This window comes from Lissotriton helveticus, chromosome 6, assembly GCF_964261635.1.
Source record: "Lissotriton helveticus chromosome 6, aLisHel1.1, whole genome shotgun sequence".
NCBI classification, from domain to species: domain Eukaryota; kingdom Metazoa; phylum Chordata; class Amphibia; order Caudata; family Salamandridae; genus Lissotriton; species Lissotriton helveticus.
Window position 1 is genome coordinate 614,188,078 of NC_136067.1, and position 25,075 is coordinate 614,213,152.

The 25,075-nt window shown below is 44.5% G+C and overlaps 1 protein-coding gene across 4 annotated transcripts in view; it reads right to left on the bottom strand.

Annotated features, from left to right (window-relative positions):
* FILIP1 (filamin A interacting protein 1) overlaps nucleotides 1–25,075 on the bottom strand; it is a 751,153-nt gene that overhangs the window by 595,628 nt on the left and 130,450 nt on the right. The window contains exon 1 of one of the 4 annotated variants that reach the window (XM_078648079.1): nucleotides 10,258–10,279. The exons of the other annotated variants lie outside the window; for them this stretch is intronic. The gene's annotated coding sequence lies outside the window, so the exon portion shown is untranslated. Of the gene's footprint in view, nucleotides 1–10,257; nucleotides 10,280–25,075 lie in introns of those variants that run through there. 4 annotated transcript variants of the gene reach the window in all.

Here is a 25,075-nt window from a genome sequence, read left to right on the forward strand (position 1 = left end):
ACTTACCTGCACAAAGATCTGAACCGTACTCTAAGTAAAAGCAATCTTTGGGGTGGGGAAGGACTACGACCGTCCTTGGACCACTCACCTCCTACACGCAATTACTTTTTCGGGGTTTGGGTCAGAGCACTCTGCTAAGTTGGGAAGGCGGGCAGTTATGAGTCCGTCGGGCAGGGAGGCAGGGAGGGGGGGAAGGGTCAGTTTACATGGTTCTGTACTTTATTGGTTCTGGTTCCCAGTGGTGATTTCAGGATTGTAGCATTCCCACACATTGGCCAAAGTATACAGTATACAAATAAGTCAGTATCCGTTCCCCAGTATTTCAATAGGCATGGCATCACAAGCCTGAGCTGATCACGACTCAGAGTCATACCCCAGGACCCAGGTGACCCCTCTGACATTGCTCACATGGAATGTGCATGGCCTGGGGGACAAAATAAAGAGAGGCCTGGTTTTACAAAGTTTGAAGCGCTGCGCCCCGATGATTGCCCTACTGCAAGAAACGCACCTCACTGGTACCGCATGTAAAGCGATGGATAGGTGGGGGTATAAAATGATGGTGCACTCAGAATTTTCTTCTGGCTCCAGAGGAGTTGGAATTCTGGTGAAAAAACAATCCCCATTTATAATACATAAAACAAAAACAGATTATCAAGGTCGATTTGCGGCCCTATTGGGTCAATGGGAGGGACGGTCTGTTAATGTGGTATCAGTATACATTCCTCCCGCCCTGCATGCGATATCGCTCCCAGCCCTTAGCGAATTTTTACTTGACCTTCCGGAAGGGGAACTTCTGATAGGGGGGGGACTTCAATGTGACTATAGACGGTACCTTAAACAGATACCCGGTGAGGGCGCACGTGCCTGGTGTGTCTCGCCTGCAGGGTTTTATGGAGGCACTTGGACATACTGACATGTGGAGACAGCATCACCCTATGACATGACACTACACCTTCAACTCAGGGGCACATAACAGCCTATCTTGAATAGACTACTTCCTGGCATCAGCAGATAGTCTCAAGAGCGTTAAAGGTATAGAAATAAGGCCTAGGGGCATCTCAGACCACTCCCCGGTACTATTGACTTTTTCCTATCACTATAAAACTTGGAAGCGCATCTACCTCATCTACCCCGGCTATTTACAGGTCCCAAAGATCAAAAAAGCGGTTGTTAAGGCGACGAAACACTACTTCAAAGAAAACGTTGTCAGTTAGCTCACCGACTATCTTGTGGGAGGCCTATAAAGCCGTCATTAGAGGACAGGCCATAGTTTCTATTGCAGGGCACAAGCGGGAGAAACAGCGCGAACTGCATGATATTGAACTAGAGCTGCACGAGGCGGAGACACACCACTCTACTATCCCCACACCAGGTACATCCCAGACGCGGAACATCAGGCAGCAACAGTATAGAGAATACCTTAGAGAGGAGACCAGGTTGAGGCTCACGGCCACTAAACATAAAATATATGAAACTGGAGACAAAGCCAGAAAGCTTCTGGCATGGCTCGATAAGAGGGAGCAGGGTAACACAGGGATAGCAAATATTCAGACGGAGGAAGGACAGACGACGACGGACCCACGGCCGATAGTCCACACACTAGCACAACACTTCCAAAAAGTATCTACCTCATCCTCCACGATGACAATGGAAGATGCATTGACCTCTATTAAAGACATAGCAATGCCTGGGCTCACCCGAGGTGGCCCTTGAGCCAGAGGCGGACCTCACGGTGGAAGTACTACAAGTCGCAATCCAATCATTGCAATCTGGCAAAGCGGTAGGACTGAATGGTATGCCTATTGAGCTGTACAAGAAAACGGCAGGCACTATTGCCCCACACCTACTTCGCATGTACTCCGATAGCCTGGAGGTGGGCGAATTACCGCTCGATCGGAAAACCTACGGCAGAATGTACCTCATACCGCCCGATATCGCTAATAAATGCGGAAGCTAAAATCCTCGCGAAATTACTGGTGAATAGGCTAACACCGCATCTTACGACCCTAATACATCCGGACCAGTCTGGGTTTATGCCGGGCAGAAATAAAGCACTGAACCTGAGGCGCTTACATGGGGTAATGGCTCGATTTCCCATGTCTTCAAGAGCCAGCTGTCGTGCTATCCTTGGATGCACGGATGGCTTTCGATATGGTTGAGTGGCCCTTCTTATTCGCAGTGCTTCACCATCTGGGCTTTGGCCCCAGGTTTTGTGCGTGGATTCGCCTCCTGTACACTAAACCAATAGCACACGTTACGGCCAACGGGCACATTTCTGATGATTTTCCACTTGCAGGGGGACACGCCAGGGCTGTCCCCTGTCTCCGCTGCGCTTTGCCCTGGTGCTGGAGCCACTGGTGGAGTGGATCGGATGGGAGCCAATGATAAGGGGCCTCAGGTGGACAGATGGGTGAAAAGACTGCATCTCCCTGTACATGGATGATGTATTGCTATACTTGGCCTCCCCCAGGCGCTCAATACTGGTTCTCCTCAAGATCTTTAAGAATTTTGGAAGGGCATCGGGGTACACCATAAACTGGTCCAAGTCAATTTTGTACGTATCACGCGGCCCCCCCACCACAACTCCCTGCTGACTGTCCGCTCCAGGTCGCAAACGACACATTTAAATATCTAGCAAATCCAGATGACTTCTTCTTAAGAAGTCTGGTGCCCCCACTGGAGTGTCTAAAGAGAGATGTTACACACTGGGAATCGTTACCGCTGACATTGCTGGGAAAAGCAGCACTTTTTAAAATGATGGCACTTCCCCGGGTTCTATATGCGCTAGAGAACACGCCGTTCCCCGCAACCCCAGGATATTTCAAGAAGATCACAGCCCAAGTATCCACCCTGCTATGGGGTAACAAACCAGCGCGCATAGCGCAGAATAAGTTAACCCGTGGGTGGTACGATGGCGGGATAGCACTCCCAAATACAAATGTATGAGACCTCAGGAAGGACCTATATTTCTTTTTAACATTGAGTCAATCTTATCATTTTTTTGAGAGATGCCAAAGAGAGAACATGTGGGTGATTATTTAAACAAGTTTATTAGTATTTTTACATTTTTTTATATAAAAGAATTATTTTGACACATTTTTGCAACTGAATTGTTCATTGTAGAAACAAGAATTAGAATTACTCAATTTACATATAACATTAAGAGTGCCCTCTAGTAACAACTAATCTAATTTTTCATACATACATACTAACATGGCAATCATACTGTAATCTATTCTAAAATAACATATCTTTCATCACATACACAAAAAACAAATGTATTTATACTAGACACAAGGACTAATACATTTGGCAATTCTAAGGTGTACTAAATTGAATACACAGGAGATCCAAGATGGTATGGGTCATCTAGTTATGATGGAATAAACTAGTTTGTATCCAAGACAATTGATGTTAGGCCGACGTACGTTTCGGTGAGAAACACCTTCCTCAGGGCCAAGGACAACGTGTACAACAATTTATCAACACAATATATTAAAAAAGTTGAGGGCATCAGACAAATTTCTGAAAAGTAAAAGGTACAACAAAGAACTTGTAAGTATCAATATTACTATTTCTTTTACATAACATGCTCAATCAGTGGCATCATATATGAACACATATTTTACTTTAAATAATGACAACTATTTGCTCATAGCTAGTAGTTCCTCCTTATAGATAGTTTAGATTGGATAGATCAGAGAGATTAGTGTTTAGCTGTGACAGAATGGAAATCAGATCCTAAGTGTTCCCTTTATATATTGTGCACCCAAAAGGGGGTGTGCTTAAAAGCATGCAGTGCTAATAGGATATGTGAAGAAGTTCTAGAAATATGGTATCGGCATATAGGGAACATAATTTACCAAAAATATGATCTTTGTAGACACTGAATGTGGATCCTGGTCAGTCTTTAGTCAAACGTTAGAACTGAAAAGGTAAGAGAACTCTCATGATTATATGTTGGCGTGAGGGGATGTTAAAAAAATATTTGCCAATAGGCTTGTGCTTTTTTTACCTCTAACGATGATCCGCGCACTGAAAAACCTTTAAATCATCTTTAAATACATCTAATCAGGTATGTCACATAGACTGCTAACATGACCCCACATAACTGCTATACAGCAAACGGTCAGTGACCTAATAGGCCATCTCTGTTGTCCATACAGAATACTTGCCATTCACATGGAAGCGTTTTTCCTTTCGCCAATACAGCCTCCATAACTTAAAAACCGCGGATCATCGTTAGAGGTAAAAAAAGCACGAGCCTATTGGCAAATATTTTTTTAACATCCCCTCACGCCAACATATAATCATGAGAGTTCTCTTACCTTTTCAGTTCTAACGTTTGACTAAAGACTGACCAGGATCCACATTCAGTGTCTACAAAGATCATATTTTTGGTATATTATGTTCCCTATATGCCGATACCATATTTCTAGAACTTCTTCACATATCCTATTAGCACTGCATGCTTTTAAGCACACCCCCTTTTGGGTGCACAATATATAAAGGGAACACTTAGGATCTGATTTCCATTCTGTCACAGCTAAACACTAATCTCTCTGATCTATCCAATCTAAACTATCTATAAGGAGGAACTACTAGCTATGAGCAAATAGTTGTCATTATTTAAAGTAAAATATGTGTTCATATATGATGCCACTGATTGAGCATGTTATGTAAAAGAAATAGTAATATTGATACTTACAAGTTCTTTGTTGTACCTTTTACTTTTCAGAAATTTGTCTGATGCCCTCAACTTTTTTAATATATTGTGTTGATAAATTGTTGTACACGTTGTCCTTGGCCCTGAGGAAGGTGTTTCTCACCGAAACGTACGTCGGCCTAACATCAATTGTCTTGGATACAAACTAGTTTATTCCATCATAACTAGATGACCCATACCATCTTGGATCTCCTGTGTATTCAACTTAGTACACCTTAGAATTGCCAAATGTATTAGTTCTTGTGTCTAGTATAAATAAATTTGTTTTTTGTGTATGTGATGAAAGATATGTTATTTTAGAATAGATTACAGTATGATTGCCATGTTAGTATGTATGTATGAAAAATTAGATTAGTTGTTACTAGAGGGCACTCTTAATGTTATATGTAAATTGAGTAATTCTAATTCTTGTTTCTACAATGAACAATTCAGTTGCAAAAATGTGTCAAAATAATTCTTTTATATAAAAAAATGTAAAAATACTAATAAACTTGTTTAAATAATCACCCACATGTTCTCTCTTTGGCATCTCTCAAAAAAATGATAAGATTGACTCAATGTTAAAAAGAAATATAGGTCCTTCCTGAGGTCTCATACATTTGTGCTTGGTTTATCTCTCCCCCCTCTGGACCTTCAAGTATTTGGGAGAACTCTTTCTTTCTTTATTTAGCACTCCCAAATATACAACTGTATTATTGGGCGGCGCAATTAAAGGTCATTAATCAGTGGATACATGCCCCGCAGGCAGACCCCGCATACAGAGCAGACAGGTTTCTATTGGGACCAGAAAATATGCTCTCTGCACTCTACAATAAGGGACTTACCTCTACGCTAATAGGGCCCACAAAACACACAGTCGCCATATGGCACGCGGCGCAAGCAAAATTGGGCTGGCAGGGGGTCTTTACCCAACTCACTCCTCTCTGGGGCACTAAACGGTTGGGACGACTTCAGAATAGCAAGGGCTTTGAGCAATGGGACACCATAGGCGTTTCCACAGTGGGTCACATGTGGTCTAAGGGGGACGTAGTCACATTCAAACATCTCCAGCAACAAAACGAACTTCCACCTTCAGAAATTTTTCGCTACACACAGATTAAACACGCACTGCTCGCGGCCATACCACGCGGTACTGAGGTGCCTGAGACTTCCCCCTTGGAGGACAGGCTGCTGACGGACTGCATGCAAAAGCGGGCTACGTCATTCACTTATCGGAAATTAGTTATTAACCTCCCGGATCCCACGGTATCACTCAGGGACAAATGGACCCGCGACTTAGGCGACCTTGATGACACAGAGTGGCAGGAGGCGCTGGCCTCGCTAAGAGAGGTGGGCATACCCTCGCTGTCAGGGTTTGGGCCCGTGCCAGAAAGACCAATATCCACAGAAGCGAAGATAGTGCCCCTCCACTCACGTAGGGTACAGCCATCTCAAACCATCAAGGCACACTAAAGGAGGGCAAATGATAAAGACTAATACCATATGCTTTCCGTACTCACTTTGGAAGATAGTCCCAGGATAACATCAGGTCTCTCAAAAGTAAAAATGTCTTGAAGAGTAAACAAAAATAATGTCCTGTCCTATGGCACAACCTGTGCAGATAAGGAATGTACTTGGTTGGAGGTGATTAACTACCCCGTATCCGCAAAGTTCAAAGTAAGAAGTGAACAACCTAACTAACTATCTTATGTTGTTCTTGTTTTTGAGAAACTTCACCATTTAGCAAAAAACAAGCAACAGCAACTCAGGTGTTAGTCGTCTGCCCGACCGGCAGAAAGTGAAATTCAGCGAGAGGCGGAATTGATTAACAGCGCTCATTGCGCTTGAACAATAAAGCCTTAAAAAATAAAATTCATCAGCGTGTCCTCGAAAAGGGGGCGGGTTGTGTTTTAATGAAATGCCGCAGGGGGCGGCGAGCAGCTAAATCCAAGAAAGAGGAAAAAACTGTTTTGTATGCTACCTCGTACAAAGGGGTAAGTGGATTCCGGACAACTCAACAAAGTGTTCTGCAGAACGGTAAAAAATTATGGCAGGTTCCAGCACGACCTAGCGCTCACAGCTGCAGGAGAGAGAGTGAGTACAATGGCAGGTTCCACTGCCGCCTAGTGCTCACAGCGGCAGGGGAGAGAGCACAATGGCAGGTTCCAGCTCGACCTAGCACTCACAGCGGCAGGGGAGAGAGAGAGCACAATGGCAGGCCAAACAGCACACCGGGAGTTAGGATTTACCGCAACAGAGATTCTCATAACAACAGGAACTCGCAGGAAGAGGGTGGTCCTAGCAAAAAAGCCAAGCACCTGAAAACGCGAGCAGGCAGCTTATATGCTGCAAATGTCACCTGACCTCGAAACCAGTGCAGCATGGGAAAGCATATAAGTTATTAGCCAACACAGTGTATTATGGGAAGGGTAGTCTTTTGGGTATCATCAAGGAAGTTGGTTCAGTTCAAAACAACAAAAGAGTATCCAAAACTAAGATATATACAAAGCTCTAAAAAGGGGGGGGGGCGGTAAGACAGCCCGTCCATTACCACACTTAAGTGCCTTATATCAGAAAGTGAACTGTGTCAAAAGAATAGTGACTTCCCAATGTGGAAAAAAGGAACCCTCAGGCACCCACAGACAGTAGGCAGCCATGTTTCTTCATCGGGTTCCAGTGGTTAGTAGTGTAAAGATATAATAAAGCAAACAGGTGCAGATTAAAAATGGGTGTAGACCACTCCCTCGACCAACACTTTTAATAGAGGGGTGATTTGAACCCAATTAAAAACAATGTGCATGTAAGGACAAATACGGGTTGAGTAAATTTGAACCCCCTGTCCTAAAAATAGGTCGACATGCTTCTGCTTTGGGGTCCTGTTCAACCCAGCATTCCTCAGGACCAATGGTAAAATCTCTCCCAAATGGGTACAGCCAACCCTAAGTAGCTTACTCACATGGAAGGAAAATAATCAGCTTTACGTATGTTTTTTTTACCAACTTGTAATCGCTGTATCGATAAAAAATAAGGTGCTCAACCTCCGTTTTATGAAGGGTAGGGAATTCAGTATATGTTCCGAAAATTTCTCAGACATAAGTAAAGGCAAAACCTTTGCCACAGGATTCAAATGCTCCTAATTACAAGGCTTCATGAGTCCGTGGTGGGGGAAATCTTCACGTCAGCATATACTGGCTGGCGGCTCCCCGCATGGTACCTATTCCGGTCTCTTCCACAGCTCGAAAACCATCATCAAGGAAGGACAATGTACAGGAAGCCTGACGGTTAACACTCGCGACTCCGACTAATACAGCTTATAATCCTGCATCGCACCTACTACAGTAGATACACTCTATGCAAGATGGACAAAACATCACGCCCATATTGCCTTAGAGGTTGTGGCGAGGAGGGTACCTTCGATCATACCATATGGCACTGCCCAAAAATAGCTGACTACTGGAAGAAAATAATGAGAACAATATCACAGACTGATTTTACAACTAACCCTCAGACACCCACATCAAAAAAACATGAAACACAACCAAATACAATTTCAATTGACCTCTTTGACTCGGATAAATGAGAACCACAGAATAGTAAAGTGTGACCAGTTTTCAAAAGTGCTGTAAAATCATACAAGGGATGTGAAGCGTTATTAAAATGAGAAACACACGTGTTATAAATTTCAGGTAAGTAATGCCCGTCTCGGTGTCACTCATCGTGACCTCTAGGGCCTAGCTATTGTATAGGTTGCCCTTGGGCGGACTTTTTTAATGTTAATTAAATTGACGGAACGTTTTAATCTGTTTGCGCCATGCAAGCGCACGTGGAACGCGTTAAAAATACTTCCCTAATAATTTCCCCCAATCTTAAAAGCAGTCTTATTTCTGGTCATATCGCTATATAAAGTATTTCTGTTTAAAACCATACAAAGACTGCTTCAATAAATAAGAAAACCCATAAAACAGTATGCTAGCATTGCATTAGAAACCATTAGTAACCGCACAATTGGAATGTTTACGAGGGAAACTTAATAAGCGAATGTAGAATACATGCATAATTACTCTTAAAACAAAGCTTGGCTATGAAGATAAGGGCCGGAAAATGTGAGCAATAAAATAAGAATGTGGTTAAATGATTAAACCATGGAGGAAAAGCAAAGGGACACAATAACAACTAGTCTGTAAGCGAGCAAAGGAGAGCAAATAAAGCAGGACGGGACACAGCGCGGGATGGAGAGCAGACAGCAGGTTGAGGACAAGACAAGGCGCTTTGAAGGAAGGTAACTTGCCATTGGACGCCAGACACTTATCGTACTCCGCTGCTGTTCCGCTTGGTTCTCCCAGTAAAGAGTGTTTAAAAATAAAAAAACAGATTTCGAAAATTCCTGAAAAAGTCTCTTCAACGTGCGCCCTGGGCGGCTTCTTCGGCGAGTGACTGATTAATGACATCATGTGTTCCTGATACGGTGGTAATTGAGCTCAGCGGAAGTAGTCCCCAGTGGCCTTGTTTAACAAGGGTAAAACAAGGCAATGAAAGATAGTGGCAGCTGGCCAAACGACTTAGCCTTAAAAACATATTTATTTCATCAGTTCAAGACGTACCTCGGACATGCATGATCCCCAGCCGGCCTCCTACGCACAGCCCCCTTTTAAAAATGGCAGAGTCCCAGTAAAGTGCGTCTTTATTTTATTCTTATGGTATATTGATCCGATACAAAAAAAACTACTGCAGTGGAAGTTACATTTTTGACTTAAAAAAGATGGGTTTGGGAACAGAATTCCCAATGAGGATTTGTGAAATTGTTTTAGATTAAATAGCACTTAAAATCCAGCAATCCTATACGGGCTATATTGTGGTGTTCTAAGTTTAGAGGAGGGTACGGGATTGCTCCCAGAAGAGGGACATGACTGTTCATTAAAAAGGTAGTGCACGTGCTTCAAAGTGTAACCTTCTGGATAACGACACACGTTACACGCAATTTGTAGACATCACGTTAGTGTAAAAAAACACTGAAGCAAGTGAGCAACCTTTCTATTGAATGGAAAAAAGTGGCTTAAACAAAGGCACACTTTCACAGTAATCGCTTTGAAATGACACAGATTGCTTAATTGATTGACACCGAAGGACTTCAGGGTCTCATGCAAAATTAATGAAAAACTGAAAACTGATATAGTTTGTTCATGAATTCCTTAGCTGGAAACTGCCCGCTTCCTTTATTTCTTCTTTTACATAATACATTTATATATATTGTGTACACCCACCACTGAACGAAAATATAATCTGATTTGCTCTCCGAGCTCCCCATGGAATTCATTACTTCATGGAAACAGAAGCCTTTTTTCATTTCCTCTTAGTGTTATTGTCAAAAAGCTAGAATTAACAATCACGAATCTGTTTCCTCCCTCGGTTTGCTTTTAATAGTTTGATCACACAGAAACACCATGAATAAAATGGCGCAAAGGTCTCAAACACGCTTTCATACTGGAGAAATAGGCGTGGTAAAATGAATATACTGCTAACCTCATACATGTTTTACGCACAAGAAGACTTACTCTTTGCTGATGAATCTAAGGTTGCAAAGAATTTGACATATTTTCACCATCATTTTTATTCAGAGGTAAAATTCCCAGGCACAGGATGCCAATGAAACAATCTAGAAAAACATGAGAGGGAATACATTATACAGGAAATAAATGGCCATGACAAGATAACAACTATCCATACAGAAAGCATGAAAAGGGCCCTACAAAACCCAATGTAGATTACTTTGACAGGAGGAAACCTGTCAATGATAAAGACACAAAGAAACTGATGAGCCGCCCTACAGACTTTGATATACTCTTCAACATTGAACCAATGATAACTGTCCAGGGATGCTGATGCCCATATCCCAGCCGCCCTCGGCATTGATCCATGGTCTTGTGAGACTATCATTGTCCATTGATCTTACAACAGCAATAATCACCAATCTCTTAAAAATAACATTTACTCAGTCGTAAGTACAGAACAACTACCACCAGAATGATCAACTGAAATTCAGGAAGGCAGTAAAGACTCATTGGAAGATGCAGGTTTGCAAAACCCAAGAACCAAAAGCAATCTCTCACAAGAAGAATGTAAATAAAAGGTGTCTCTCATGACCATGCCCACCCATAAGTAGAACCAAATCTCCCTGACAAGGATGGCAGGCACAGTCATATGTACAGTTCTCTCTCACTCTGCGTCCTTCTTTTCCATGCAAAAGCACATGAAGCAAGACGACCATGGCACTCCTCATCATACACAACACCAAAACACCTCCTACAAAGGGAAAACCCATAATCTATACCATTCCCACCACACACCAAAATAATATTAAGAGTAAGCACTATTCCTGTACCCTCTTCGTTGCACTACACACTCAATCAGAGTGAGATATTACGAGATAAGAGTACCACTCTGGTCATCACACACAGCACCAAATTGCTTTCAACACGTCACCCTACAAACCAACATCCTTCTTACCAAGTGTGCCTGAGGGCTTACATGCTACCTTTCTACCAGTGTGATGCATCAACATCACAGCTAGGATATGACGCACAATGTGTATGCAATTAAATGCAAAATACCAGGGGGGGGGCAATTTACAAATCTTTCAAGCAACACGGCACAACAACCAAACTATACTGTGCTGCATTGAGCGAGGGGGGAAACAGTGCAGTGCCATATCTACTAATGTGGCCTGCTGTTGCTGTCACCGTCTGATCTGTCGCTATACTTATATTGCCTTGCGTAATGCACAGCCTCGCTCCCTGGAGCAGGGGTGCGTATGTTCACGCTAAGCTAAGGCTTGTTAAATGTAGGTGTCAATTCTCTATCCAACTGACTGGAAGTCATTGGCTCTGGTTCTTTACAAATTTAGATGATACTCAAATATTGTTGCCAATTGGCATAACCAAGTTGTCTGCCACTTTGTTGCACCTGTACGTGTAACATATCTTTTTGCATTTTTCCAAGCTGACTCGTAGACATATATACCAAGGTTCCAGTATGCAGGAACAAGCCCTGTAGATGTCTGAATATTGGCTTAAGTACACAGGCCTTTCTCCAGTCCGTCTCAGTAGTTAAAGAAAAATTGTGAATTTTCGTGGAGGCCACTTTGTCTCTTAGATCACAGGGGACAGCTGTGAACAAGGCATGTTATTAACTTACCCACATCCTTTGATGAGTACTGCCTAGCTTTCCCTCTTCCAATGAAAATCTTGTTATCATAGAGATGGTGGCTGGCTGGGGTCAGCAGACCACCATGTGATCGATGTCACTTAAGTGGTGTAAAGGAGGAATCTTGCTATCTTGCACCTCATCAATCACGAAAACTATTCAATTGAGCATGGACCCAAAGGTTCCAAAATGCTGAAGTGGCAACAGAAGCGACCACATCACACCGATGTTATCCACCCTCCGCTGGCTTCCCATCGAGGCTAGAGCTATCTACAAGACTGCCTGTATCACCAACAAAGCCCTGCACTCCTCCTCTCCTCGCTACCTGGCGAATAAACTGAAACTCTCTGGAGGCTCTAGACCATCACGTAATGCGGAAAATCTACTGCTTGCCCTGCCACTTTCAAGAAGGAAAGATCGATGGCCCAATCCTTTTCAGGCAACTCGGTGAGAATCTGGAACTCCCTTCCGCCTCAACTCCAGACCACCTCCTCCCCCCAGGCCTTCAAAACGGACCTCAAAGTTCTCCTCCTCCAAAGACACCTCCAAAAGTAATTCATGCCCTCTCTAATATCTGAAGGAAGACCTCCCATTACTGAAAACTCTATTCTCCATGACTATGGCAGTGCCTTCCCAGTGTGTTCTTGTGGTTTGAGTGTTTGCCATTTATTGCAGTATTATCCTTGTTTTATTTTTTGTGGTCAGTCCAGCATGCAGGTTACGCGCCCTCTGGTCTTTGTTCCAGCCAGGTCATGTTGTTGAAACCAAAGGAAATGCAGAGGATTCGAGCAGAGCGTTGTGGAGTTATCCTAAGGAAATACATAGATCTCTTGCTGTATCTGTTTTTGTTGCCATTAAATTTGGAAAGGTGCAGGATGTTAAACCGGCAGGAAGGGATTGCGTGTAGTGAGATAAGTAGGGAGAAACCGAGACGAGCGAGGCATTTCCACCCCCCCAAGGTATCAACCAGGAGCAGCTTCTGTGTAGCAGCTGAATTTACATAGAGGGTATCAACCAGGAGCAGCTTCTGTGTAGCAGCTGAATTTACATAGAGGGTATCAACCAGGAGCAGCTTCTGTGTAGCAGCTGAATTTACATAGAGGGTATCAACCAGGAGCAGCTTCTGTGTAGCAGCTGAATTTACATAGAGGGTATACAGGCTTCCTTACCCGCCCAGGCTGAGATAAGAGGGTATCAACCAGGAGCAGCTTCTGTGTAGCATCTGAATTTACATAGAGGGTATACAGGCTTCCTTACCCGCCGTGGTTGAGATAAGAGGGTTCTCATTTTAACTTTTATGTATTATGTTCACGTGCACTTCACTGTTTTTTGTTTGGTCCTGAAAAAGCGCCAATGACCTACGGGCGACAGAGGCGCGAAACATGTCGACCGCGACTATAGACACCCAGGCATAGTGGGCCTTTTGGAGTCAGTCATTTTTAAGCAGTATTCTTAACTGCCAAGGGTTTACCAAGAAAAACTTAATGCTGCTTTCATACCCTTGGAATTTTATCACACTATCACGTTTGCACGTACATGAATTACCCTCCTTTACCCTTCCCCCACACACCCTCATGCAACATCTGGCAGTTCATCAAAAAGATCTCCGATAAAGTGACCCTTCTGGGGACCCGTAGGGAATTGTAGCGCCGGCCCTACGAGGAGAAAAATGCCCGATGATGAAGCATGACATCCTTCGGGGTGTGTGAGGGCAGCAGAGGATGTTGAATGCCTTTCCCTCTCATATTAGGGTACTTTATACCTAGGATTACCTTTCCCTTATCCTTCCCTGTTTTTAATGCATGGGTGACTGTTTGCACCCTGATACATCGGTGACTTTTGCCCCCTTGTATAGGAAATTTGTCCTCCTTTTTGTTATCAGTATTATCCTTGTACCTGTGTTTGGTACTCTTTTGTAACATGCACACGCCACTTTTCTCTTGTAGCACACTGTTTGCTACCGCTCACATTTTGTTTGCTTTTGATACTTGCACAAGTGCCACCGTTGCCTACGTAATGTTTGCTCTTGTGCCTGAGTGTCTAGCATATATTGCAGTATTATACCTCTAATTGTACTTTGTTTTCTCTAGTAACCTGCACACTTGTCACTTTTTCCTCCTGTAATGCACTGTTTGCTACCTCACGTATTTTGTTTGTTCACAATTGTCACTTTTACCTCATGTAACTTAACGTCTGCTTTTGTAATTTGTTCACTTATAATTTTCTCCTCATGTATCATGACTGTTCCTATTGTGAAGCGCTCTGACGCCTTCGGGTAAAGTCCGCGCTATATAAAATCATATAAATAAATAAAAAATAAAAAACATAGCCGTTATTCTAATAAGACCTCACGAGTACGATAGCACTTCTTTCTCTTGATTTAAGATTGATAGTACCCGTGTGAACTTATTAGAATAATGGCTATGTGTTGCCACTTCAGCATTTTGGAACCTTTGGGTCCATGCTCAATTGAATAATTTCTGTGATTGATGAGGTGTAAGATAGGAAGATTCCTCCTTTACACCACTTAAGTGACATCAATCCGCATCTCTTTCTATTTGGAGCCCATGTGCCCACCCATATTATATCTACCATGCAGTCAAGGGTGGTACATGGTGCCCCCCACCCTGTCCCGAAGAAGACCCCGGTGCAAGGACCCTAACAGCCTTCTTTTCTTTTGGGGTCGAAACGTCGACTACGCCACTGCCCTAAGCCAGTTTGGTCAACAGTGCTTTCTCACTGTGACAATACAGTTCCGACAAATGGCTTTTTTATCTGTTGTCATGCAAATGTTTGGCCGAGTCTAGCCAGCTTCAATTGTATATAATGGTATGATGCGTTTAATGTCGCTACCCTCTTTTCCACTCTCCTCATCCTCACCAAGTGTACACTACCACTTTCCCCCTTTTCTCCCCCACTCCTTGGGGCACTTCTTTTGATACGTAAATCCAGATTTATTACTGGGTTTGTACATAATTTTTGATGATCAATATGATTAAATAATATTGCACTGAATATTCTGATGTATAATTGAATTAATGCCTGCTAGCACTTATTTACGTCTGTTTTTCTGAAGTGTACAACTGGGACCGATCCTATTTTGTACTTTACCTCACCCAGGCCCCAGTGGCTTGTCTGGATTTACCCTTTCTTGTAACTATGACTACTTTTTAAATAAAGCAAATCTTTTGGAGGGGAGGGGGTAGGCAGCCCATTTTCCTTAAAGGAAAACGGGATGCTTTAAAATAACCACTGCCTGGTCTTAAAAAATGTTGGCACCCTCATTCACAACGGGGATGGGTCTCTTGGGGACCACATCCTATTTGCAAATGGATTACCACCTCCTTCAAGCAGTCGGTAAAATAAGAATGTTTTGTGACCGCATTCCAGTCACAAAACATTCATACATCATTCATACATATTAGTAAGGGACGCCCGTGAAATGCCCCTTCCTAATACCGGCTCGCAAACCCTATTTTATGAGTCGGTAATAGGCTACCTACCCACAAAATAGGGTTATTACAAGGCAAAAGGCTTGTTAGCGGTCGCAATTGGCCCAAGTCTCCATTTGCGACCGCTAAAACCGGCCGCACATCTGGCCCTTAGAACTTAAGAAAAAACATTGAATTAGCAGTCTAGTTGCTTTATCCAACTTCACATTGGCACATACATTTAGAGGAAAAGATTGATTTGGCTAACCCCACTGCATACCTGGGCACTTACTTTACATATCACTAAAGTCTCATTGAAAATATAAGCACCATGCTTGCTGAGATTTCAACAAATGGAAATTCAGCTAGAATGCTAAAAATAAACGGTTGTATGATACAACAACTCTGTGAAATAGTCAGCATGTCTTTACCATGCTTTTTACCCCGCATTTCTTTAGATCGCAAATGCTCTTACACTGTAAGCCTTTGACACGCATTGTTTATACATATATTTATATATATAAACAATGTATTTGTGGGGGGGAGACCCCCCACCCCTGAACTTAACCTTAAATGCGTGGTAAACGCATACGCTATAAAAGCATGTGCGATCCAAAAACATGCGTGGTAAAAAATGCGTGGTAAAGTTACAATATGGTAGAAATCACGTTGTAAAGGCTGTTTCCCCCAAAACACTAGCATTCCAACCCATCGTTCTTTTGCCCATCATGCCACCTTCGGCGGCTCCTCCATTATGGTGGAAGAGCGTCGCCCCCCCCCCCCCCACTAGCCTCAAAACTTGAAAAATAAAATGATAATTAAATGGGTTTATTGTTGTTTTATATTTCAAGTTCTAATGGCCGGGTCAAGTCTTGGGGGTGGGGCCATCATGGGAGCAGTCACAAGGGGGAGTGGTAGGCACTGCTATCAGTGCGCATGTTAGTTTGGCTGGCAGTCCTAGGACGGCCAAACCGACATGCGCACTGAGCTATCTCTAACCCCAGTTACATTGGAGACAGCAAGCACAGGCTCCCAGTCTCTCTGGGAGTTAAAATTTAGGATGCTCAGGCCAATCCTGGTGCTGCTTTCATGCTGCCAGCAGCATGTGAGCAGCAACACAATTGGCTGCAGGGGAGTCTGGGAGCTTGCCCTGCAGTCAGGACTAAGAGCTAAAGAATGGAGGTTGGCAGGTACGTTCTTTTTTTCCTTTTTTTGTGTTTTCTTAATGGTCCATTGTCCTCCCCTCGCCCCTCCACTCTGCCAATACACCAGTCACACCTGCATGCCACCTCAATTTGGACCCAGCAACATGCAAATCAGTTGTGACCCTGCTCCAATAGGAACACTCCAGCTTGAACTGCCAGGCCAGTGCCTTCCTGAACCATAACACAAGCAACCCAAACCCAGTTAGGGCTGAAGCATTCCTCCCATCCCCTTCTGTGTGTTTGCAGTCTCTTTTTACTACTCTGTGCTGCAGAACATACAATTCGACCTCAAGCAGATTAATTTGCTAAACACAGACTTTAGGCTTTTTGGACTGGCCCATGTTCTGCTATATATCGACAGCTGCCTCTTGCAGCCTGTTCCTGGTTCATCAGAATGGAGACAAAATGTGTACTGCCGCTGTCTTATTCATATTTAGTAAACAGGTACCACTTAGACACACATCAAAAGGCTTGTGACCTTCTCATGGAGGCCTTATGACGTGCATAGATGTTCATTTTAGTGAAGACATAACACCTAGCACTGGTGGTGTTGTGAGTCATATGTATATGCGCAACATTGATTTTCCTTCTAGTGGTGTCACTTGTAATGTGTCCATTACTGACTGATAATGGCATTACTCCTAGTCCTACTCCCTCGCCTTCCTTCTTAACACATGAGGCCCTCCGCCTCCCCCCAGACCCACCCCCAGCCTATAAAAAACAATGCCTGTCCCCACCACTTCCTGTATGTAAACAAGTTGAGCCTAGAACTCAGTTGGACTGCACCGAGAGGGCAGGAGGGACCTAGAAGGAAGGTGAAGGAGTAGGATTATGAGTAATGCCATTATCAGTAAGTAATGGACGCATTACCTCCTGTCCCTCTCTCGCCTTCCTTCTTAACATGTGAGGACATAGCAAGCCAAAAACAGGGACAGACAACTGAGTGAGAAAGAACACTATTTAATAATGTTCCAAATCACAATAAAAAAAAACCTACTCCTTCATAGAGGACAATACCATGTGGCCCAGGACATTGGCCAAACATTCCAGACCAGCAATCCGATAGTGGCAGACAAAAGTGGAAGGAGAAGACCAGGTTGCTGCTCTGAAGACCTCCACCACCGATGAACCCTGCAGTTCAGCCCCAGTAGCCCCCATACTGTGTGTGGAACACCCCTGTACCCCCACAGGAGGATCCACCCCTTTCACCTCGTAATCCAAAAGGACCATATACCAAATCCAACGACTCAAAGTAGCCGTGCATGGCTTCTCACCCTTCATAAACAAAGCGTCCCTCTTCTGGAAAGACTCCATCACATGCAAATACCATAACAAAGTTTACTGCACATCCAAACAGTGCAAACAACAGCCCTCAGCCGAGAAAGGATCAGGCAAAATCACCTTGTGACTGACATGAAAAGCCAAATTAACCTTAGGTACAAAGGACTGCACTGGCACCAGCACCACCTGGTCTGAAAAGCTCTTGCACAATGGATACTTAACCTCTTCACTGCGGTGCAAATTCTGCCGCAGTGCTGGGACATTCCATTTGCGGGCGTGGCTCGGACAGCCCCCGGCCGTCGTGCGCACACGCCCATCGTGACTCATGAGAGCCGGGGGCGTCATGAGCACGGAAGAGGTTAAAGGAAAAAGCCCCCAACTCACCCAACCTCCCAGCTGAAGTGATGGCGACCAGGAAACAAGCACTGAAAGTGAAGAGCTTCAACTCCAGCCCTTCGACGCACACCCTTTCTGTCCTTTCAGATTTCATTATCTGGGAACTGCTCAGGATCATTTGATCGGCAGGCACGGAAGGCCTACCCCTCTACATTGTATACAGTAAGTGCCCATTCAGCTGGTCTTGCAAATCACTACCTTCAGGTCCGGATTAGCTCTGGATGCGTATTTAATTTTATTTTCTAATGTGTGTTTCCTCTACATTTAAGAGCTCTGGCCCATTTTCCTTTTTGATTGCCCAGCAGATTAACACATACTGGATGCACAAACAGGTATTCTTTACCTTTTTTTAGCTGCAGTCACTTTACCCTTTTAGACACCATGCCCCTTACTCACGGACTATCATACTTGCTTTTAGGTGCCTCCTTTCCTCACTGTCCTGTAGAATACCCCACCCTAAGTCTGGAATCACCTAGCTAATGTCATAGGGGTCGAAACGTTAGCTACAATTGGCTCACAAGTCCTGATAACTGTAAATTACCAACAGTGTCAATTGAGATCTATGTGATTTTGGAACAACTTACCATTTGTTAGGCCGGAACAGTATCTTTATGAAAATGTGATGGCTATACGTCACACCTCTTTTCCTTGTCCACCCTCCTCACGGTTTCACTTCGACCAACAACACTCCAATTCCCTTTCCCCACACCTGAGCACCTTTTGAAATATTAGAACCATTTGAGGATGAAAGTGCAACTGTGTTGCAAGATTTAAAGTGCATATTCACATTTATAATAAACTGCATTCTGTTTGCACATCTCCAACTTGGTTTCGTGAATGCGGCTTCAATTTTAATTTTGCTATTGAGAACTATTTGTTGTTACTGTGACTATTTCTTCATTGTATCACAACATTGACCCGGGTCTGGTAGCATTATGGGTATCCCCATTGACACAAAACACTGCTATATATCGACAACAGTCACTTGCAGCCTGTTCCTGGTACATCGAAATGGAGACAAAATGTGTACTGCCGCTGTCTTCTTCATATTTAGAACACAGGTACCACTAAGACACACTTCAAAAGGCTTGTGACCTTCTCATAGAGGCCTTATAATGTGCATAGATGTTCATTTTAGTGAAGCCATAACTTCTAGCACTGGTGGTGATGTGAGTAATATGTTTATGCGCAACATTGATTTTCGTGGTGTAACCTGTAATGTGTCCATTACTTACTGATAACGGCATTACTCCTAGTCCTACTCCCTCGCCTTCCTTCTTAACACGTGAGGCCCTCCGCCTCCCCCCAGACCCACCCCCAGCCTATAAAGAACACTGCCTATCCCAACCACTTCCTGTATGTAAACAAGCTGAGCCTAGAACTCAATTAGACTGCACCGAGAGGGCGGGAGGGATCTAGAAGGAAGGCGAAGGAGTAGGATTATGAGTAATGCCATTATCAGTAAGTAATGGGCGCATTACCTTCCGTCCCTCGATCGCCTTCCTTCTTAACATGTGAGGACAAAGCAAGCCAAAAACAAGGACAGAAAACTGAGTGAAAAAGAACACCAGTTAATAAGTTTCCATATCACAATACCATAAAAACCCTACTCCTTCATAGAGGACAAGACCATGTGGCCCAGGACATTGGCCAAACGTTCCAGACCAGCAATCCGATAGTGGCAGACAAAAGTGGAAGGAGAAGACCGGGTCGCAGCTCTGGAGACCTCCACCACCGATGTACCCGGCAGTTCAGCCACAGTAGCCCCTATACTGAGTGTGGAACACCCCTGTGCCCCCACAGGAGGATCCGCCCCTTTCCCCTCGTAAGCCAAAAGGACCATAGACCGAATCCAACAACTCAAAGGAGCCGTGGATGGCTTCTCACCCTTCATAAACAAAGCAGTGCAAACGACAGTCCCCAGCCGAGAAAGGATCAGGCAAAATCACCTCCTGACTGAAATGAAAAGCCGAATTAACCTTAGGTACAAAGGACGGCACCAGCACCACCCGGTCCGAAAAGATCTTGCAGAATGGATACTTAAAGGACAAAGCCATCAACTCACCCAACCTCCTAGTTGAAGTGATGGCAAGCAGGAAACGAGCACTGAAAATCATGAGCTTCAACTCCAGCCCTTTGAAGGGCTCAAAAGAGGACCTGAAAAGACATCTAAGACAAGTTGCAAATTCCAACAGGGAAAGAAATGAACAGGCAGAGGAAAAAGGTTCAAAAGACCCTGAAAAAACTGAGGCATCAGACCCCGTCATCCTGCAAATGATGCCAGGAGCCCCTAAAAGCCTGAATGGCCACCCATTGCACCTGCAGCAAAGCCACCAACAACCCCCAAAGCGCCCATCCTGTAGGAACTGCATCACCAAAATGAGGTCAGCCACTGTAGGATCAACCTCCTTACAAGCAAACCAGGCTGAAAAAGCACTCCAATGCCTAGCGTAAGAGAGAAGCATAAAGGGCCCGATGTAGGTAATCCACATTTACCGACTCTAAAATACAGAATTTTACCGATTCGGTATTCTAGATTCGGTAAATGAGATGTAGCTAAAAATTCTGTATTTTGTACCGAATCGGTAGGATTCGGTAATTACCGAATCGGTAAATACAGATTCGGTAAAAATACCGAATTGTCAAGGGGAACAGGGTGTCACTTTGACACCCTGTTGCACCCCTGATTTTGGCTTGTGTGCCATGTGGCACACATACATGCCCTAAGGTACGTCTGTCGGCCACAAAGGCCCCAGAGGGTATAGCCGAAGCTTTAATAATATCAGAAGAAATGTCAGCCAACAACTTAGCCTGCAGTTCCATGGCAGCTTGGAGCTCAGAGCACTCCGAACCGCCATCCATAGCATCGGTCGGGGTACAATTTTCCAGTTAAATGGCAGTTTTACCGATTAGGGTAGCTATAATCAAGTCCAACCGCACATTGTGGTTCATGGGGTCATTCCCCTCCAATAAGTATAGTTTCTGGAAGAAACGAGGGACCTAAACCTTGTCCACCTCTTGCCATTCCCTTATCACCATCTCCCAAATCGGGCCCTAAAAAAGGCATGCCCAGTCATGAGGGTTTCACATACTGTGGAATAATGGTCCCACCGTCCTCTCCCAGATAGAAAGGAGGTAACCCTAAATTATCCCGCACATGAGCCAAAACGTCCCACATTTCCTCACTGGAGACATATTATCCACCAGGTGAAGTGGAAAGCCTCTCCCCATCTGAAGGGGACATCTCAGCTCTGGGATCCACCGTCCGAGGCCGAGATTGACCAACCGGTAAAGGCCGAGCCTGCAGGGCCTTGGACACAGCTGCCTCATTCATGCCCTGTACCTCCTCCCTGGAAATGAGAGACATGTCACCCCCATCATGGCCTTCGACCCTAGGCCTCATCAGGGGAACCAGAGACCCATCCAAGGAGGAACAGGAAGAGGACACCACGTTGTTCCTCTTAAACAGTCTCTTGCAACTCATGGCAGCAGAATAAATCCCACCAACACAGCAGCCCAGATATAGGTCTGGAGAAAACCAGCCGTAAACCAATGAGGCCACACTAGAAACATCACCTCCAATTAGACAATATGCCAAATTTAGGAAAAAACTATAAATAGATGTAGATGCAATACCTGCAGTGGTAGAGATGTGCTTCCTCGACGATGAGATTGCTAATAAATAATAGTTCAACCCTGTAATTGCTGGGAGAACTAGGTAGTGTTCCTACAAACAATTAAGAGGCTATGATGTTATTTAATCTTACTGTTGCTTGAACATGAAATACCTTGAAAAAACAAGAGACGAGAGCCTTTGGCAAAACAGAAACAGTTTGCTTAATTAAACAATTTGGCCGGGAGCACCGGCATAGGGTCTGATTACTATCTAAATTTACACTCGGTTTAACACAGACATTTGTACAGTTCGGTGGATGTTATAAAATGTTTCTGGTGATTGGTAAGGAATGTGTACATCTGTCTTTGGAGCCATAAATTAAGGTATTGGATGAGGAAACCAGGTGGGCCTCGACCTTGCGTGGACACAATGGAGCCAGTGGGTAGAGTGTTCAGATGTCCGGATCACTTTGTGCTGTGTCTTGATAGGCTAAGTGTTCCTAACTTCATGTGACATCTGACTTTATGGTGTTTTGGGAATGCGTGCACTCCTCCGGCCATGTATGCTTTATTGGGGCCGGTCTCCCTGGAAATTGTGGTTTCGCTGCACCTATCAGTGGGATCGATCTGTGGTTTCCTGTTCGTGCATTTGTCTGCTGGCTACGTGCTATCCCATCTGTAATCTGTCAATCAGTGACCTCAGGCCTGCGTCTCACGGCCTGCTTAACCACGTATTTCTGAGTCGGGGTTGAAGTGGAATTCACAATGGGCGAATTCGTCATCAAAGATGCGATTTCGTTTTCATATATGAATGTATTGTTATTCCGAATGATATTGACTTTCTCAGTATTAACGTTACTAAATAAATCTTAAATTACTATTAGAAACTACTTTACCTAGAAGAAGAAACTCCTCCGGCTAAAAGAATGAATCTTTGAACACATAGGTTGTATTGCTGTATTACACCAAGAAAGTGCGTATATATCATTAATTTTTATTCTTGCAAGTACAATACAGTTTTTATTCCTATGAATTTGTAAAAACAAGAAAAAGTGTGACAGGATATGCAGGTAGATTCATCAACACAAATGCGATCGCAATAGCTGCGAAACAGCTATTGCGATCGCAATTTCATGATCCGCAATTCATGAAAAGAAAAGTACCAAATTGCGAAATCGCAAAAAATATTTTGCGACTTCGCAAATACATTCGCAGAATCAAGGTGGAACCCCCTTTCCGATTCTGTATTTGCGATTTCCCATTGATTCTGCGATTCCATTTGCGGAGTCGCAAAATAATCGCAAATGAAATGCATGAAAAATCGCAAATAGCGAAAAAGCTGAAAATCGTAATTTGCAAGGCGCAATTTAAGGAGAACCCAAACCAGGTGGTAACCATAAAGTTAAAAAAAAGAGAAAGTCCTAACTAGCTACAGGTGCGGGGCTGAACAAACACACTTAAGGAGACACAGTAGGAGCATGAGGACATTCACAATGCCAGGACTCTACATGGTGGTAAGGCGGCGAAGGCTCCAGGCTGCAGCAAGGAACAGACGCCGGATCCATGAGCGAATTTTCCGCCAGCGGATAACACTCCTGGGCCAGACTGAGGAGGAAATCTACTCAAAGTACAGGCTGAATGGGGCAATGATTACCAAGCTCATCCGGGACCTTGACCTCCTGATGCAGCACCCAACGAGGAGGACCAATGCCGTGCCCACCCATGTCCAGGTCTTGTGCTGCCTGCACCTCCTGGCCTCCGGAAGCTTCCAGGGAATTGTTGCAGTTGCAGGGGGGATGTCCCAGAGCACACTGTCCCGCTGCCTAAGGAGTTTCCTGGAGGCCATGCTGACCCGGCTACACCATTACATAACATTCCCAACCACCCAATAGGACTTGAATCAAACCAAGCTACAATTTTACAACATTGCGCAATACCCCCATGTAATTGGATGCATTGACTGTACCCACATCCACATCTGCCCACCCACTGAGACAGAATACATTTACCGGAACCGCAAGTCCTACCACTCACTGAACATCCAGATGGTCTGAAACGCAAAGACAATCATCACCGACATAGTGGCACAATACCCGGGGAGCACGCATGATTCCTTCATATTCCGGCACAGCGGCATGCACACACGCTTGGCCAGGGGAGACTTTGGCGAAGGACACCTTCTAGGTAAGTACACATGACAACAAACAGTACATTGAGACCATGTAGCTGCGTATAACAGGCACTCACCCTCTGCTCCTTTCATTCAGGTGATAGCACCTACGGCCTCCGTGAGTACCTCCTCACCCCATACCTGAACCCTGCCACACCACAGCAACGGCGTTACAATACTGCACACATTCGCACTAGAAATTGCATTGAGCGGACATTTGGCCTTTTAAAGAGCAGATTCCGCATCCTACACAAGACTGGTGGGGCCCTCAAATACCAGCCTGAGGTCTGCTGCCGCATCGTGGCCGTGTGTGCAATACTCCACAATATTGCTACCAAGCGGAGGATACCTGTGGAGATATCTGGCAGTGAGTCGGAAGGGGACAACCGCCCACCTGCACATGTGCATCATGCACGCGGGGAGAACCCTGCTGAAGGACACAGGCGCCACAACCATATCACAATGAACTGTTTCTAGTGCACCCATTCCCCTCACACAACACTGCACTCATGCATGACGAATGAAATAATGACATGAGTCGGATTTACTTGTGACTATAAATTCTTATTGTTATTTTCACAATAATGTGTATTTCAATTTTTTTCAATTTACAAGAGAACTGTATTCCCTCATACAGCCCCATGTTAGAGAAGAGGGCGTGCTTGTGTAATCAGCATGTCCCTGCTGGTACAGTACAATAAGTCACTGGCGCCTCCGGCCGGATGCACCCAGTCGCCTTTCAGCGTCCTCCATGACACTAGTGGCCCGTGATGCTACAGTGGGCCTGGTGCTGCGGCGGTGTTGAGTTACCAGCGGCAAGGACAGGCTGCTGTGACTCGAAGTGCCCTCACTGGCATCATCCCCCCACTTGCTTGGCCATGGCCAGACGCCTGTAGACTCTGCACAGCTGTGGTGACTTGGTCAAGGGACCTGGCAACGTCCTGGCAGCATTGCACCATCTGGATCTGCATCGCAAGAGAGCGGCGCGAAAGTTGGGTGGTGGCATTTCCAATGAGATGGTTAGATCTTGTGTATGCTGACAGGCAGGTCAGCAGCTGGCGGTGGCGGCGGG